Below are 20192 nucleotides of genomic sequence, written 5' to 3'. Positions count from 1 at the left end.
GTCTGAAGGGCATTCGATACATTTAAATTGTCATAACCAGTAGTACTGTTAAGACTGACAAAGCAAAGCAATCTTAAGTTAAACAGAAATTTCAATATCATTTTGATGCTGAAACTAACTGTTCCATCAAACACTTAGATTTGATAAAAACTACAACCCACAGTAAATTCTACCACAATGAAAGCATCAGAAGTTGCACAAACAGGATATGTTCTTTCCCTGTTAGTGAACTATGCACAGCTCTGAAGGTTCACCTCCAAGGAAGTAAGAGTTTTAACAACACCAGGTTAAAGTCCAACAGGTTTACACGGGCATTCAGCCTCTGATCTTCGGGTAAGCGTTATCCAAGGTGGCCTTCACGACACACGACAGCGCAGAGTCGCTGAGCAGAAACTGATAGCCAAGTTCTGCACACATAAGGACGGCCTAAACCGGGATCTTGGGTTTATGTCACACTATCAGTAACCCCGACAGCTTGCCTCCTGGACTTGCAGAATCTCACTGGCTGGAGACAATACACATCTCTTTAACCTGTGCTTAATGCTCCCTCCACTCACATTGTCTGTATCTTTAAGACCTGGTTAGCTGTAGAGATTCGCATTCTAATCAGTATTCTGTAACTTGATTTTGTGTCTCTGTATGCTCTGTTTGAGAGCAGATATCCACCATCTGACGAAGGAGCAGCGCTCCGAAAGCTAATGGCATTTGCTACCAAATAAACCTGTTGGACTTTAGCCTGGTGTTGTTAAAACTCTTACTGTGTTTACCCCAGTCCAACACCGGCATCTCCACATCATGACAATACAAGAAAGCCAGATATGATCTAAGGAGATCCATCAAAGATGCCAAAAGACAGTACCGAACCAAGCTAGTGTCCCAGGCTAGCCACACAAACTCCCGCTAACTTGACAAGGTCTGCAAGAAGTAACAGATGACAAGATGAAGGCATGTAAATATCGCTGGCACCAAAACACCCCTCCACAATGAGCTCAATGCATTTTACGCCCTTTTTGAACAAGAGGTCAACGATAGCATGCCCTCCACCCCGGATGAACTCGCATCCGAGGTCACCATTGCAGAGGTCAGAGCAGCCTTCTCAAAGGTCAACCCACGGAAAGCGGCTGGCTTGGATGGGGTATCCAGACGAGCACTCAGATCCAGCGTGAACCAGCTGGCGGAGGCATTCGCAGACATCTTCAACCCCTCTTTACACCAATCTGAGGTCACTAACTGCTCCAAGAAGATGACTGTCACCCCGGAAACAAAGAAAAGCCAGGCAGTGTGCCTTAATGACTATCATTCAGTGGCTCTGACATCCATCATTATGAAGTGCTTTGAAAGGTTAGTCACAGTACAAACCAATTCTGGCCTCCAGATTGCCTGGATCCACTACAATTCGCCTAGCGCCGCAACAGGTCCACAGCAGATGCCATCTCCATGGCCCTGAATTCAACCCTGGAACACCTAGATAACAAACACACCTACCTCAGACTCCTATTCATAGATTACAGCTCAGCCTTTAGCAACATTATTCCTATGAAACTCATCTCCAAACTCCGTGGCCTGGGGTTCCTCCCTCTGCGACTGGATCCGGACTTCCTAATCCACAGACCGCAATCAGTAAGAATAGGAAGCAACACCTCCTCCACAATCATCCTCAACAGCAGTGCCACACAAAACTGAGTTCAGCCCCTTACTATACTCGTACACCTATGACTGTGCGGCCAAATTCCTCTCCAACTCCACTTTCTAGTTTCTAATTACACCAGGCTACAAGATGAAGGCAGGCAAAATTGCTGGCTCCAATCCACCACTCTCTGATGAGCTCAAGGCATTCTACGCCCGTTTTGAGCAAGAGGTCAGCAAGAGCATGCCCTCCATGCTGGAAGCCTTGGACGAACCTATATCCGAGGTCACCATTGCTGACGTCAGAGCAGCCTTCTCAAAAGCCAACCCACAAAAAGCAACTGGCCCAGATGGGGTACCCAGATGAGCACTCAGGTTCTGCGTGGGCCTGTTGGTGGGGATATTCACAGACATCTTCAACCCCTCTTTACAACAATCTGAGATCCCTAGCTGCTTCAAGAAGACAACCATCATTCCGGTACCAAAGAAAAGCCAGGCAGCATGCCTTAATGACTATTGTCTGGTGGTTCTGACATCCATCATTATGGAGGGCTTCGAAAGGTTAGTCATGGCACAAATCAATTCCTGTCTACCAGACTGCCTGGATCCACTATAGTTCGCCTACCGCCGCAGTAGGTCCACAGCAGATGCCATCTCCCTGGGCCTACACTCAACCCTGGAACACCTATATCAGGTTCCTATTCATAGACTACAGTTCAGCCTTTAACACCATTATTCCTACAAAACTCATCTTCAAACTTCGTGGCTTGGGGCTCGGCTCCTCCGTCTGCAACTGGATCCTAGATTTCCTAACGGCAATCAGTAAGGATAGGCAACACCTCCTCCACAATCATCCTCAATCCTGATGCTCTGTAAGGCTGTGTTCTCAGCCCCCTACTATACTCCTTATACACCTTTGACTGTTTGGCCAAATTCCCTCCAACTCGATTTTCACGTTTGCTGATGACACCACCGTTGTGGGTCGGATCTCAAACAATGATGAGACAGAGTACAGGAAAGAGATAGAGAATCTGGTGAACTGGTGCGACGACAATAATCTCTCCCTTAATGTCAACAAAACGAAGGAGATAGTCATCGAGTGCAGTGCAGTGGAGGACATGTCCCTCTCTATAGCATTGGGAGCGAAATGGAAATCGTCGAGAGCTTCAGGTTTCTAGGTGTCCAAATCACCAACAACCTGTCCTAGTCCCTCCATGCTGATGCTATAGTTAAGAAAGCCCAACAATGCCTCTACTTTCTCAGAAGACTAAGGAAATTAAGCATGTCCGCTGTGACTCTCACCAACGTTTACAGATGCATCATAGAAAGCATTCTTTCTGGTTGTATCACAGCTTGGTATGGCTCCTGCTCTGTCCAAGACCGCAATAAACTACAAAGGATCGTGAATGAAGCCCAGTCCAATACTCAAACCAACCTCCTAACCATTGACACTGTCTCCACTTGATGTCCTCTAGTTCTTGATACTTGACTTTAAACAGCTCTATCAAATTTCATCTTCTGTAAGGGACACCAGCCATAGCTTCTCCAATCTATCCATGCAATTGAAGTAATTTATCCTGGAGACCATGCCGGTAATTCTTTTCTACACCCTTGCCAATGTCTTCACATCATTCCTAAGGTTTGGTACCCAGAATTGAACACTATGCCATTTAAAGCTGAATCAGGCTTTTATAAAGTTTCAACGTAACTTTCTTCCTTTCGTACACTATGGGCGGGATTTTCCAGACGAGCTCTCCCCGAAACCTGAAAATCCTGCCCGAGGTCAACAGTCTGTTTCATGATCCGCCCCTCGCCCACTACGATTCCAGTGATGGGCGGAATGGGAAAATTTGCCTCTATGTCTCGCTTTACAAAGCCCAATATTTAAAATACCTATTTTTAACCACTTTCAACATGTCCTGTGTTCTTCAACAATTCAACTCAAGTCACTACATCACTATTAGAACTGTATCCTTTATTTGACATTGCCTTTCACCATTCTTCCTACCACTCTCTGCATTAAATTTCAGCCATGAATCCATCTATTCCACCAACCCATCTACTCCTCATGGAAATCCATCACTATCCTTAGTTCACGATACTTGCAAGTTTCACATCATCTGCAAATTATGATATTGTGTTTTACACGATATCATTAATATAGGCCAGGAAATGCAACACTCCCAATAGAGGTCCCTGGCGAATCGCATACCATCTTGCAGTCCAAAAACAATTGTTTACACTGCTTTTGTATTTCCTGTCACTCAGCCAACTTTCTATCCATAAACTCCAACCATGATATACTTGAATTACGGAAGAAACTCAGAGAAGCTGAAAAGCGTGGTCTTGTACTTTTAAAAAAAAAGTATTTTATGGGATGTTGGCATTATTGACTAGGTCAGCATTTATTACCCATCCCTAATGGTCCTTGAGAAGGTGGTGAGCAGTTGCCTTTTTGAACTGCTGCAGTTTACATGGTGTAGGTACACACACAGCGCCCTTAGTGTGTTCCAAGATCTTGATCCAGTAAGGAGAAATTATATAGTTCCAAAGTCAGGATGTGGTGCAGCTCGAGGGGAACTTGATTTTCCCCATGTCCCCATGTCTGTTGCTCTTATCCTTCTGTTGTAAATGCGCCTAGTTTGGGGGCGTTTAAGAGATCCGTAGATAGGTTCATGGACGAAAAGAAATTGGTTTAGGTTGGAGGGTCACAGTTTTTTTTTAACTGGTCGGTGCAACATCGTGGGCCGAAGGGCCTGTTCTGCGCTGTAATGTTCTATGTTCTATGTTCTAGATGGCAGAGGTCACAAGTTTAGAAGATGCTATCATTTCTGATGTGCACCCTGTATATGGTACACACTGCTGTCACTGTGGAAGAGTAAATGGATGTTTATGGTGATGGAAGGGATGCAAATCAAGTAGGCTACTGTGTCCTGGATGGTATCAAGCTTTGAGTGTTGCTGGAGCTGCACTTATTCAAGCAAGTGGAGAGTTTTCCATCATATTGCTGACTTGAGCCTTGTACATAGAACCCCTACAGTGCAGAAGGAAGTCATTCGGTCCATCAGGTCTCCACCGACCACAACCCTACCCAGCTCCTATCCCTGTAGCCCCATGTATTTACCCTGCTAGCCCCCCTGACACTAAGGGGCAATTTACCATGGCCAATCAAGCTAACTCTCACATCTTTGGACTATGGGAGGAAACTGGAGCACCCAGAGGAAACCCACACAGTCATGAGGAGAACGTGCAAACTCCACACAGATAGTGACCCAAGCCGGGAATCAAACCCAGGTCCCTGGAGCTGTGAGGCAGCAATGCTAACCACTGTGCCACCCCAAAATTTTCTCTGCAGGAATAAGCACAGCTGTGGACATGGTGGATAAAATTTGGTGAATTACTCACTGCAGAATTCCCAGCCCGTCTTACTCTTGTAGCCACATTATTTATATGATTGGTCCAGTTTCTGGTCACTGGTATCCCCAAGATGTTGATAGGGAATCATTCGGCAATGTTAATGCCATTGAATCTCTCGGGGAGATGGTTAGATTCTCTCTCGTTGGAAGATGGTCTATGTCCAACTCTTGTGTGATGCAAATGTGACTTGCCACTCATCAGCCCAAGCCTGAACGTTTCTCTGGTTTTGCTGCATCTGGACATGGACTGCGTCAGTATTTGAGGAGTCGCCAATGGTACTGAACGTTGTTCACCGACAACTGCCACCTCTGACCTTAAGATGGAGGAATTGACGAGGTAGCTGAAGATGATGAGGCAGCTGAAGATGGATGGGTCTATGACACTCCTGAGGAATTCCTGCAATGACATTCTGGGACTGAGATGATTTGCCTCCAAAAACCACAACAGCTTCCTCTGTGCTAGGTATGACGCCAACCAGTGGAGAGTTACACCCTAGCCCCCAATTCCCAGTGACTTCAATTTTCCAGGGCTCCTTTATGTTACACTGGGTTAAATGCCACCTTAATGCCAAGAGTACCTCCCTCGAGTTTAGCTCTTCAGCCCATGTTTGAACCAAGACTGTGCAGAACCCAAACTGAGCATCAATGTGCACGTTATTGCTGTGCAAGTGCCACTTAATAGCACTGCTGATGACACCTACCATCACATCTTGACAAGATTTTAAATCCAGTACAAAAGCTCAGGTAGTGAAAAAGCTCTCAGCCTTCAATAAAAAATAATTGCTCGCCCCGCTTAAAAATGTTGTCGCTTACCATTCCTCTTATAGTTAGTCACCATCAGTGGCCAACAGGACAAAGACTGAAGACCTTAACTGAAATTACATGCAAGTATAGTGATAAGTTTAGTTAATCTTACTATTTTGCATTGATTAGTGCCCTTTGATATGGTCCATTGTCACACACAAGATACCCGGGGGGGCTTTACGTAAGTGGTGAAGTGTGATGGACAAAATGCATGATTGAACTACCCCAATCCTGATTCCCACTGACTTCAATTTTACTGGAGCTCATATTACAATTTGGCCATATGCGGCCTCAAAAGATGAAATATGCAAATGAATACACACTCTAAATTGAATAGTTATTAGGTATGAACACAGCCATTTTTGCTGCTTTTCAAAACTTCTGAGGCATTTTGGAAAATTACAAGGTGCTAAATAAATGCAATGACTTTTTTTGTTCACAAAATAAGCTTCCATATTTCTTCCTTAGAAAAAAGTCAGATAACTGAATTCAACCAAAATATTTATTATTTTCAATGAAAGAACAGCTTGAAGGTATACAGCATAGTGCCATGTAATAGACTGGTTAGTAAAATTGAAGACTGTGGGAGTAAAAGGGCAGTGCAGATGCAAAATTGGCTGAGAGAAAGCATAGTAACGGTGAGCAGGTGTGTTTCTAACTGAAGGAAAGCATGTAGTGGTGTCACCAACAGGTCAAAATTAGATCCATTGCTCTTTTTGATACACACTAATAACCTGGACTTGGATACAAGGGGCATATGCAAAACCTGGAAATGGAGTAGACCGTGAGGGCATGGACATATTGGGGAAATGGACAGACACACTAGAGTAAAGAATTATTGTGAAGTAATGCAATTTGGAAGGAAAGACAAAATCAATAGAATTTTAAGGAGGGTGGCAGGTAGAGTAACATGGGGTACACAAATCTCTGAAGATAACCAGGACATTGATAAATTTGGTAATATACATGGGATCCTTGGCTTTATAAAGGAATACAAATACAAAAACAGGAAGTTCTGCTAAACCTTCATAAATCACTAGCTAAGCCTCAGCTGGAGAGTCATGTCTAATTACGGACACTATACTTTAGGAAGGATGTTAAGGCACTGAAGTGTGAAGAGGCCATTTCGTTGAATGGTAGAACAAAAATTCTTGTGGCACAGTGGTAGCATTCCATATGTTTGGGCCAGAAGCTCAAGGTTTAAGTCCCACTTCAGGACTTGATGGCCACAAAAAGTGCATTTTAATGTGGTCAAACAAGCTGTAAAATCCTTCCAATATGTCTGATGGCAGGCGGTAAGAGTGGGAGAGTTTCCTGGTCGGCAGAAGAGAATCACAAACTACTATAGTAACCAAGCATAATCTTGGACCCCAAGGGAGGAGGTGATTATAAGGAATGAAGGATTTTAATTGTGTATAGGAACAGTTAGGATCGTTCTTTTTGGAACAGAGTAGTTTTGTGGAAGATTGATTAGAGACACTCAAAATTATGGAAGGTCTTGATAGAGGTAATTATGGAAACTTTGTCCATTAGCTAGAGCAAAATTAATCAGAGGATATAAATATCAAATAATTAGTTAAAGGATAAGGGACAAAATATTTTTTAAAAGCTCAGGTAGTTAGGGTGATCTGATCTGGAATTCACTGTCTGAAAGAGTGGTGGAGGCTAATCCATGGTAACTTTAAAAAAGAAATGAATTTAAACTAGGAGAGTAAAAATTTGCAAGGCAGTGGGAAAGGGCAAATGAGTGGGACTAACTGGATAACACTTTCAAAGAGCCAGCACAGGCCTGGTGGGCTGAATGGCTTTTGGCAAAATTCTATAACATAGGATTTGTATAATGAGAGGCTTTTAGATTTGCTCACAAATTGCACACAACTGATCAGCATTTGCCTTCAATTATAGGATTATGGATAGAATTACCTTTCCTACCGTGTTTACTAAGCTTAGGGTATCCCATTTCCCTCATTTCTGGTAACTAAAACCTTTCACAGATTGGTTTGGATTGGATTGAATTGATCTGCTTATAAACAGAAAGAGGACACGTTTCTTGGCAAAAAAAAGACAACTTTTCCAGACACCAGGGAGTTATTCACCAGTCAAAATGCTCAGCGAGGAACTTGTGCAAGTTCAGCTTAACGTGCTTGAACCAGTGGTATAACTATAAGTGACAACAACTTATAGGGGATTCAATTCTAAGGGGAATAGATTGACATTTCTGTGGTTGCAAATGAGACTTCAGGATGATATGTTGCCTCCCTGGTTCTAGGATCAAAGTTGTCTCAGGGTAGCTACAGGGCATTTTTGGGGGGTGAACAGCCAGTGGTCATGGTACACATCAGTACCAATGACATAGGTAAAAAAGGGATGAGGTCCTAAAAGCCAAATATAGGGAGTTAGGAAGTTGAAAAGAAGGACCACAAAAGGTAGTGATCTCAGGACTCAGGATTACTACCACTAGCCACATGCTAGTGAGAGTAGAAGTATAAGGATATGTCAGCTGAATTCATGGCTGGAACAGTGGCGCAAGGGGGATGATATTGCTGGGACATTGGAACCAATTCTGGGGGGGCTGAGACCAATACATACTGGACGGGTTACACCTAGGCAGGACCAGGACTGATGTCCTAGGGCGAGTATTTGCTGGTGTGGTTGGGGAGGGTTTAAACTTGAATGGCAGGGGGGTGGGAACCCAAGCAGGTGACAAGAGAAAAAGAAACAGGGACAGTAATATGAATAGTAAAATGCGAAAATGGTAGAAAGGGTCATCAAAGGTGAGAAACAAATGCGGTGATCTCACTGAAACATATCGGATGTTTAAAGGGGCTTGACAGGGTAAATGCTGACAGGATGTTTCCCCTCATGGCAGAGTCTAGGACCAGAGGGCACAGTCTCAGAATAAAAGGGCACCGATTTAAGACTGAGATGAGGAGGAATTTCTTTTCTCAGAGGGTTGAGAGTCTTTGGAACTCATTGCCACAGAGAACTGTGGCGGCAGAGTCCTTGCATATATTTAAGACTGAGTTGGATTGATTTTTGATCAGCAAGGGAATCATGGGTTACAGGGAAAGGGCAGGAAAGTGGACATGAGGAACCATGATCCCATTGAATGGCAGAGCGGGCTCAAAGGGGCTACCGGTCTTCTTATTTCTTATGGTCTTAAGATGGCATTTCAAAATTGAAATCACATTAAAGCCACCAAATCAAGGGATTCACCATCTGCAGCAGCTGGGATTGAAAAGCTGCATCAGGCAAAGCTGTTGGTGTCATTGCACCAAGGTTAATTATTGAGTGGGGCCAGAGGGAAGCCAGTTTCAGGGGATCAGGACCCTGATCCACCTAGCCCGAGTACAGGGAACTCCACTTCTCCCAGACCTATGTGCACAAGAGGGGAAACAGTAGCAAACGCAATAATTCCACACTAAAAAGTGAACTTTTGCACTCTTACATTCAAAATGTCAAAATATAGGGAAATTGAGCACCTACAATTCAGATTCTACAGAAGATTCTGCTTCTCTGCTCCAAATGAGTCCTAGAAATGCAGAAGTAAATAATGTAGACTAAACTACATTAACGGCAGAAACCACTCACCGTTGGGGAAAGCATTGCAGGTGGTCTCCAGAAATGCAAAAGGAACTTTTACAGAGGTCATGGGAGGAGATGGTTTACTTGGTAGCATTTTACCTCAAATTACAAGCTTCTGGATTCAAGTCCCACTCAGGTTCTTGAGTGCAAAAATCAAGATTGATACTTAATACCGAGGGAGGGGGTGCTGCACTGTTGGACATGCTGTCTTTTGGATGAGACATTGAACAGAGGCCCCACCTGCCCACTCAGATGGATATAAAAGATTCTATGGCAGTCTTTCAAAGTAAGAAGTCTCAACACCAGGTTAAAGTCCAACAGGTTTATTTGGTAGCAAATACCATAAGCTTTCGGAGCACAGCTCCTTCGTCAGATGGTTTACTTGGTAGCATTTGCACTCTTTCAAAGTGCAGGAAAGCTATCCCCAGTGTCCTGGCCAGTATTTATCCCTTAATCATCATCAGAAATTACAGATTATCTGTACGTTATCACATTGCTGCTTGTGGAGGTTTGTTGTGTGAATATTGGTTGCCACGTTTCCAATGTTGTAAAAAGTACACCACTGGCTGTAAAGCATGTCAATAGCCATGAAAAGCCACAAACCACCAACACGTCTTCTGTTCCAACAGAGGCCCAAACATCCTAGACTACTGCTACACAAATATCCAACATGTCTACCGCTCTATCACCCGGCCACACTTTGGCAAATCAGACTACAAGGCTGTGCTCCTGCTCCCAGCTTACAAGCAAAAACTGAAGCAGGAGAATCCATCAAAGGAAGTCGTGCAATGTTGGTCTGAGGAATTGGATGATCTCCTACGGGGCTGCTTGGAGTCAGTGGACTGGTCAGTATTTAACAATTCTGCGACCAGCCCAAATGAGTATGCCACTACAGTAACTGACTTCATTACTAAGTATGTAGAAGATTGTGTGCCAAAGAAGCAAATCCAGGTGTTCCCCAACTGGAAACCATGGATGAACAAGGATATCCACTGCTTGCTCAAGTCCAGGTCTGAGGCGTTCAAGTCAGGCGACACTAACCTATATAAGAAAGCCAGATACGATCTAAGAAGATCCATCAAAGATGCCAAAAGACAGTACCAGACCAAGCTGGAGTCCCAGGCTAGCCACACTGACCCCCGCCAACTATGGCAAGGTCTGCAAGACCTAACAGGCTATAAGATGAAGGCATGTAACATCGCCGGCTCCAACACACTCCTCCCTGGTGAGCTCAATGCATTCTATGCCCATTTTGAGCAAGAGGTCAGCAAGAGCATGCCCTCCACTCTGGAAGCCCTGGATAAACCTGTATCTGGGGTCACCATTGCAGATGTCAGAGCAGCCTTCTCGAAGGTCAACCCACGGAAAGCAACTGGCCTGGATGAAGTACCCGGACGAGCACTCAGATCCTGCACGGATCAGCTCGTGGGGATATTCACAGACATCTTCAATCTCTCTTTACAACAATCTGAGGTCCCTGTCGGCTTCAAGAAGACGACCATCATCCCGGTACCTAAGAAAAACCAAGCAGCGTGCCTTAATGACTATCGGCCGGTGGTTCTGACATTCATCATTATGAGGATCTGGCAGATGGAGTATAACATTGACAAATGCTAGGATATTCACTTGAGGAAATAATAGCAAATTGGATTATTATCTAAATGGAAAAAAATTACAACATGCTACTGTGCAAAGGGACCTGGGGATCCTTGTGCATGAGACCCAAAAACCCAGTCTGCAGGTAGCAACAGGTGATCAAGGCGGCAAATGGGATGTTGGCCTATATCGCAAGGGGGATAGAATATAAAAGCAGAGATGTCTTGCTGCATCTACAGGGCATTGGTGAGGCCGCAGCTGGAATACTGTGTGCAGTATTGGTCCCCTTATTTGCGGAAGGATATATTGGCCTTGGAGGGAGTGCAGAGAAGGTTCACCAGGTTGATACCAGAGATGAGGGGTGTTGATTATGAGGAGAGACTGAGCAGATTGGGTTTGTACTCATTGGAATTTAGAAGGCTGAGGAGGGATCTTATAGAGACCTATAAGATAATGAAGGGGCTGGATAGGGTAGAGGTGGAGAGATTCTGTCCACTTAGAAAGGAAGCTAGAACTAGAGGGCACAGCCTCAAAATAAAGGGGGGGTCGGTTTAGGACAGAGTTGAGGAGGAACTTCTTCTCTCAGAGGGTGGTGAATCTCTGGAATTCTCTGCCCACTGAAGTGGTGGAGGCTACCTCGTTGAATATGTTTAAATCACGGATAGATGGATTCCTGATCGGTAAGGGAATTAGGGGTTATAGGGATCAGGCAGGTAAGTGGAACTGATCCACTTCAGATCAGCCATGATCTTATTGAATGGCGGGGCAGGCTCGAGGGGCTAGATGGCCTACTCCTGCTCCTATTTCTTATGAAGTGCTTTGAAAGGCTAATCATGGCACGAATCAATTCCAGCTTCCCAGACTACCTGGATCCACTAGTTTGCCTACCGCTGCAACAGGTCCACAGCAGACGCCATCTCCCCGGCCCTCACTCAATACTATTAGACCTCTTGCAACATTCTAAAAACATTCACAGTCCTATTGGACAGCAGGATCCATGGTTAGGGGCTAACCATAAAAAGGAAATCCTTTTGTTTTAGAAAGTAAAAGTTGCTTGGAAGATTGGATTAGTTAGCAGACAAAATGAATATACAATATAGGAAGCCATTCCTCAATGCTAAACAAACAATGAACAATGGTGTTTGCCATATCAAATCATTCAAAAAGACACTTCACAGTTTGGTGTTGCGCATCTCTTATGTCTGTGTTGGCTGTGAAAGGCTTTTCAAAAAATCGGCAAATAAACACCAAGCAAGCAGCAGCAGGCTATGAATGGGATGAACCACCATCCTGGGCAATAGAGACGAAAGATATAATGCTCAAAGTGAGCCTGATGACCCACAAGGACAAGCTAGCCCTTATGCATTCTTCCGTAAAAGTGTACAAAGCTGTTGCAACCATTTTATTATGAAATTCCTATCAATGCTTTATTCTTTGTTTTATGCAGTGAAATAAAGCAGCTTGTGATGCATACCAAACTTTTGTCACAATGAGTGAAGGAGTACACAAGCAGGATTCAAAATACAACAGAGTTTCATTCTCTTGCACTCATCTCACCCAGTGACTCATACCAATTTTTAAATTCTCAATTCTTCCATGGCCTTGCTGCTCGGTCTCCAATTACCTCTGGCCACAAAATCCTGCAAGATGCCTGTGCACCACCAATTCTGGCCTGTAGAACATCTCCAAATTTTAATTACCCCATCATTGGTGGCCATACATTCAGCTGCCTAGGTCTAACCTCTGGAATTCCTGCCTCCCTTACTTTTAATGTCATATCTCTCACCAAGCTTTCGGTCATCCGTTCTAATATTGTCTTGTGCTCTGGCGCCAACCTTTGTTTTGAAGCTTTCCTTGGGACGTTTTATTGCACTGAATAACTCAAGTTGATTCGGTTATTGTAAAACTATTGCACAAATAGAAATAGAGTACAGAGAATTAATCTCCGTTAAAAAGTAGATGCTCAGATGGCTCAAAAAGGAGAATTTTTAATTTTAACTGATGAGATAAAAACATCAATAGCATTTACATGAAGCTCTTTAAAAATATCAGCAGCAGGCTTTGCATTCCCCTACTTGAACTTCACAATTGTCAGATGAATCCAGTTTCAGACCAAGGATATTACTTAATACACAGAATGGCGGGGAGCATGAACACTCAACAACTGAAGTTGGTATGCTACACAATTCTGTACTTAAGGAAATGGTACAAATAGAATTGTGCAGTTAATGTGTTGGAAGATGAAAAGAAAAAAACCTTGAAATTAAGTGATAGTGGATTTTCATGTGTATCCAGTTTATCAGATTGTACATTTCTTACTGATATTTCAATGCTAGCGACATAAACAATGAATTAAGACAGCTTGGGCGGAATTTTCCCGGCCCGCCTGGAATCGTAGTGGGCGGGTCACGGACCATGCAAAGATCCTTTGACCTTGGTCGGGATTTTCCAGCCTTGGGGCGAGCACGGCCAGAAAATTGTGTTGCAATTGATGTTAAAGTAAAAAGTATTTCAAAACAAGAACTGATTCTGCTAAGTTACTCAACACTATTTTCTTTTTGAATACTTAAACATGTGGAAATAAAAGCACCAAGGAATTAATTCTCTACATTGAATCCCTTCAGTGCAGAAGGAGGCCATTCAGCCCATTGAGTCTGCACTGACTCTCCGAAAGAGCATCTGACCTAGCCCCCCCCCCCCCCCCAATAACCATGAGCATCTACCTACACATCTTCGAACACTAAGAAGCAATTCAGTGTGGTCAATTCACCTTCCTGCACATCTTTGGACTGTGGGAAGAAACTGGAGTACCAAGAGGAAACCCACACAGGCATCATAAGAATGAGGCCATTCAGCCCATCAGCTCTGCCATTCGATCATAGCTGACATGCTTCTCAGCACCATTCTCCCTGTAAGCTTACCAATCAAGAACCTATTTAGCTCGGTCTTAAAACCCTCAATGACTTGGTCTCCACAGCCTTCTATGGCAATAAATTCTAGATTCACCACCCTCTGACTGAAGAAATTTCCCCTCAATGGTGCTCTCGGATCCTAGTCTCTCTTACTAATGGAAACACCATCTTCATGTTCACTCCATTCAGGCCTTTCAGTATTCTGTAAGTTATCTCCAACAGGTACAGATGCAGAGTCCTCATACATCAAGCCTTTCATTCCTGGGATCATTCCTGTGAACCTCCTCTGGACCCTCTCAAAGGCCAGCACACTTTTCCTTAGATACGGGACCCAGAATTGCTCACAAAATTCAAAATAGGATCTGAGCAGAGCCTTATAAAGCCTCAGCTGCTTTTGTATTCCAGTCCTCTCGAAATGAATGCTAACATTGCATTTGCCTTCCTAACTACTAACTCAACCTGCAAGTTAAAGAGAATCCTGAACTAGGACTCCCAAGTCCTAGGTTGTGATGAACAAAGCATCGTAGCTGTGAGGGACAGCTCGGTGGATAGGATATTAGTATGTAGATAGGCTGGAAAATTGGGCGGGGATCCTGGATTCAGGATTCAATCCTGGGCCGGGGAGCGGCGCGGGCTTGGAGGGCCGAAGGGCCTGTTCCTGTGCTGTATTGTTCTTTGTTCTTGTTCTTTGTCCCTTTGCGCTTCTGATTTCTGAATTCTCCGCCCATTTAGAAAATAATCTATTCTTCTTACCAAAGTGCACAATCTCACATTTTCCCACAGGAGAAAGTGTAAACTCCACACAGTCAGACAGTCACCCAAGGCCGGAATCAAACCCGAGTCCCTGGTGTTGTGAACCAGCACTGCGCCACCCCTTGTGTTGTATCGAATGCACACAATTTAAATGTGGTCAAAATATTGTACATTGGTTCAACGTCCAAAGTAGATCAAGAGGGCTGGGAAAAACACGCAGGTAGTTTTAAACTTGATGTGGTTGTGGGGAGGGGGAAGTGTGTGGATGAACCAGCATTGCAAAAGTATGAAAAAAAAGGAAAAAAGATAAAGAGATGAAACTAAAGTTCAAACAAAATTATAGTACTTCAGTTTAATTACAATACTGCAGCTTAAATTCTTTACAGATCATAAATTGCTCATGACTCAGAACGTGCATGTAATAATACAAAAACAGGCCATTCTTCTTCACTAGTCCATTTATCCTTCTAGCAGCCAACTAAAATCAAAATTTTGACAGTGTCACTGTTAATTCCACAGAAATCGCTTTGTGCTTTTGTGCAATGTGCTTTCTGCTTAAAATTTTCTACATCCCCTTGTCCTAAATCCCTCAACCATTGAAAATAGTTTATTTCCACTGTTTTTTAGCCATGCAAAACTCAAGACTAGATCAACTTCTGATGCAATTTTCAACCTTATCACCTGACAACCTCATTTGCAGCTGCCAGCATGATAGTACCACAATAAGATAACCCATCAGTACCTATCCAAAGATTAGCAGCTAACATCAACAGAGTACTTCCAACTACAACTCGTGCTTTTTTATTATTTTGTGGCATAAACAAGATCAATTTCAAGATAAAACTTTCACATTTTGTCTCAATTAATTCATGGCTATATTGCAAGAAGGATCCGGTGCTTCTCAAATTTGAATATTTATTGATTGTCAATTCTCAGCTATCTGACTGGAAAAGGTAGAACTCTACTGTAGCAGAGAGGTTATGGTATTAGGCTTGTAACCCCAAGTTCAAGAGTTCAATTCCCATCATGACAAATTGTGAAATAAAATGTTCTGATCACTTGCGGACTAACGCCAGGAAAAGCAACCACATCTGTCCTAAAGTTTAAACTACATGCCAGTGTTCAATAATTTCTCATCCGACATTATTGTTGGAATACGCAAAGACTACAACACTTCCAGAAGATTCACCAGCTCCTTCACAGGGTGGGTAATAAATACAGCTTTGAAGATTCATTATAAAAGCTATTTGTTCCTTAATACATCAATTTCCACCTTGGGCTGGGAGGAACAAGGGAAAGATGGAGTAATCATGAGATAAATCACTTGGTAGATAGATGATGAGAGACTGTTGTCCCAAGCTGTAGAGTTAGGATCACTAAAGGGTTGGCAGATGAAATTTCTTCACTCAAAAAGGGTTATGAATTTTTGGAATTCCCGACTTAGGTGTTGATGCCCACTCAAGACTAAGATCTATAGATTTTGGGCACAGTTGTTGTCAAGGTTCAGCCAGAAATTAAATTGAATGGTGGAGCAGGCTTATAAAACTGCACAGCCTCATCCAGCTTCCATTCCTTCTTTTGATCCACATGTCTGAGTTATACTACAATCCAAGTGGATAAAGAATGGTGAGAATAAGATTTCTGAAGTAAAACTTCAAGACACATGCAGCAGAAAATGTCAAGGAATCTAAGGTTTTTTAAAACCAAATTGGAACTTCTCTTTTAGTTTACCATGCTCTCAATTTCAACATTATAAATTAAGGATACACCACCAGGCTGCCCGTGAATTTTAAACACTCCTTTGATGCCAATAGGAAGAATCATCATCTCTTTTGTTCATGGAGCATTTAGCCAATTTGTGATAACTTTTAATTGATATGCATGTTCTTCAACAATCAGAGGAGGTTTAATTACCAAAATTATTGAAAGCAATAACTTCTGCAGTGGCTTGTTTTCTGATCCTGAGCTATAGGATTCCCCCTTCACAAAATAGAAATAAGTATGTTGGCGATATGTCACCCAGGCAATTTCGTGGGAGGGTAGGAGTGAAGAGATTTGAAAGTGTATTATCAGCTTTGTCTTTTGACTTGTTGATTCCATTAAGGTGGAACACATCAAGATGTTTTTCATGCATGTAAACTTGCAGTTATCTTTATTCTGTCATTCAAATCACAAACTTTTAGACCACAAGACCATAAGGTATAGGAGCAGAATTAGGACATTTGGCCCATCAAATCTGCTCCGCCCTTCAATCATGGCTGATATGATTCTCATCCCCATTCTCCTGCCTTCTCCTCATAACCCTTGCTCCCCTTATTGATCAAGAACCTAACTATCTGTCTTAAAGACACTCATTACCTGGCCTCCACAGCCCTCTGTGGCAATGAGTTCCACAGATTCACCACCCTCTGGCTGAATAAATTCCTCCTCATCTCAGTTTTAAAGGAACGTTCTTCCACTCTGAGGTTGTGCCCTCGCCTCCCAGTAGTGGAAACATCCTCTCCGCATCCACTCTACCTAGGCCTCTCAGTATTCTGTAAGTTTCGCATGGCATCTTTGTTCTTGTGACTTCAGAACAATGCTGGATTTTGTCAATTGCAGTATTTACTTAGCATTGGAAAGATAGGAAGATGATAAAAACGTAAGGTTTTAACAATGCTGACTAACGTTTCTTGCATAAGGAGCAGCTGTCATTCATTTTCAGTTTCTAGATATTATATGATTGTGTTGGAATTGAACAAAAAGCAGACCATAAAATGGCAATAGACTTCATCCAACCACCTGCTTGGACATAGAATTCTGCATGGAAGAGCAAAGTGTTCCTTTTTTGGATGCATATGTAGTTTTCATTAGATATTCAGCAACTTTCAGGTTCAAAGTTCAATTATCAAAGAAACTATACTGAAGGTTAAAGTCTACAAATAATGAATATTTGATACTACAAAGTGTCAGTTCTTACCGAGGTGGGCAAGAAAGAAAGGGAGGGAAGGAAGAACCAAGTGGCATCAGAGCCAGGTGATATGGTATACAATGACAATTCTGCAATACATCTACTTAACACACAATCCGTGGATGCAGTTTACACAAATTCATAATGAAAAAAGGAAACAGAGAACAGTGTTACACACGTGAAAATAGATGTCCAGCATTACAAACTGACCACATTACTTAACTGTGAACTAGCATTGTCAGCAGATTGTCTGCCACAAATTCTAGCAATCTTACACAAGTAGCTTATTGGTTTTGTGTATTTTTTATATTTTGAAATAACTACTGTTGTTATTGGGTAAATCATAGAAACCCTACAGTGCAGAAGGAGGCCATTCGGCCCATCGAGTCTGCACCGACCACAATCCCACCCAGGCCCTACCCCCACATATTTATCCACTAATCCCTCTAACCCACGCATCTCAGGACTCTAAGGGGCAATTTTTAACCTGGCCAATCAACCTAACCCGCACATCTTTGGACTGTGGGAGGAAACCGGAGCACCCGGAGGAAACCCACGCAGACACGAGGAGAATGTGCAAACTCCACACAGACAGTGACCCGAGCCGGGAATCGAACCCGGGACCCTGGAGCTGTGAAGCAGCAGTGCTAACCACTGTGCTACCGTGCCGCCCTTTAGGAGAAAGACCAACACCCATTGCAGACCAACACCAATACTTGATGCTTTTCACAAGAAAATATAAATATAATGACAAGAGCAAAATGTTCCTTTTTTGGATGCATATGTAGTTTTCATTAGATATTCAGCAACTTTCAGGTTCAAAGTTCAATTACCAAAGGAAATGTACTGAAGGTTGAAGTCCACAAATAATGAATATTTGATACTACAAAGTGTCAGTTCTTACTGAGGTGGGGAAGAAAGGGAGAGAAGGAAGATTGTGTGTTGGGCGGCACGGTAGCACAGTGGTTAGCACTGCTGCTTCACAGCTCCAGAGACCTGGGTTCAATTCCCGGCTTGGGTCACTGTCTGTGTGGAGTTTGCACATTCTCCTCGTGTCTGCGTGGGTTTCCTCCGGGTGCTCCGGTTTCCTCCCACAGTCCAAAGATGTGCGGGTTAGGTTGATTGGCCATGCTAAAAATTGCCCCTTAGTGTCCTGAGATGTGTAGGTTAGAGGGATTAGCAGGTAAATATGTAGGGATTTGGGGGGTAGGGCCTGGGTGGGATTGTGGTCGGTGCAGACTCGATGGGCCAAATAGTCTCTTTCTGCACTGTAGGGTTTCTATGATTCTATGAATTAGATAGTGGATAGTGAGGAGGATTGTCAGAGGATACAGCAAGATATAGACCGGTTGGAAACTTGGGCAGGGAAATGGCAGATGGAGTTTAATCCAGACAAGTGTGAGGTAATGCATTTTGGAAGGTCCAATGCATGTAGGAATTATGCAGTAAATGGTAGAACCCATAGGAGTATTGACAGGCAAAGAGATCTGGGCGCACACGTCCACCGATCACTGAAAGTGGCAACGCAAGTGGATAAAGGTGGTCAAGGAGGCATGCGGCATGTTTGCATTCATCGGTCAGGGCATGGAGTATAAAAATTGGCAGGTCACGCTGCAGCTGTACAGAACATTAGTTAGGCCACATTTAGAATATTGTGTACAATTCTGGTCACCACACTACCAGAAGGATGTAGATGCTTTGGAGAGGGTACAGAAGAAGTTTACCAGGATGTTGCCTGGTCTGGAGGGTATTAGCTATGAGGAGAGGTTGGATAAACTCGGTTTGTTTTCACTGGAATGACAGAGGTTGAGGAGTGACCTGATAGAGGTTTATAAGATTATGAGTGGCATGGACAGAGTGGATAGTCAGATGCTCTTTCCTAGGTAGAAAAGTCAAGTACTGGGGACATAAGTTTAAGGTGTGTGGGGAAAAGCTTAGAGGAGATGTGCAAGGAAAGTTTTCTTTTACAGAGGATTGCGAATGTCTGGAACACACTGCCTGGGGAGGTGGTGGGAGCAGGTACAAAAGCGGCATTTAAGGGACAACTAGATGAATACATGACTAGGATGGGAATGGAAGGATATGGACTCCGTAAGTGCATATGGTTTTAGTTCAGGCAGACATCATGATCAGCGCAGGCTTGGAGGGCCGAAGGGCCTGTTCCTGTGCTGCACTATTCTTTGTTCTTTGAATTTTTTTTGTTTATATATCCAATTCAATCCAATCAAGTCCAATTCAGAGTCTCATCAAGTGAGACATTCCCGATTGAAGCTGACAAGACAGGGCTCTCACCTCCTGTCTTGGGCTTGATCTACATGATCCAAGCTGATTGGAGTAGGCATTGCACCTCCTCCAAGGCTTGATCTCATTTGCATCTTAGCCAAAAGGCCGAGATGCCACTTTTAAAAATTGCTTCAAATGAAGCTACAATGTAAACTAATGACTTCAACCAAGCACAGCATGTCAATACTACATTTGATCTTAGCCAAAAGGCCAAGAAGCCTTTAGGCAGAGTCAAGACCTGCAAAATTTAATCACTGACACCATTCT

General features: G+C 43.2%; 1 protein-coding gene across 4 annotated transcripts in view; it reads right to left on the bottom strand.

Moving 5' to 3' along the window:
• The window catches only part of LOC144497497 (rho GTPase-activating protein 29-like), a 102767-nt gene that overhangs the window by 79203 nt on the left and 3372 nt on the right, over nt 1-20192 (bottom strand). The gene's annotated exons all lie outside the window — the stretch shown is intronic.

Source organism: Mustelus asterias, chromosome 8 (genome assembly GCF_964213995.1).
Source record: "Mustelus asterias chromosome 8, sMusAst1.hap1.1, whole genome shotgun sequence".
NCBI lineage: Eukaryota > Metazoa > Chordata > Chondrichthyes > Carcharhiniformes > Triakidae > Mustelus > Mustelus asterias.
The sequence above is the reverse complement of the archived record's forward strand: the minus strand, read 5'-3'. Positions and strand labels throughout refer to the sequence as shown.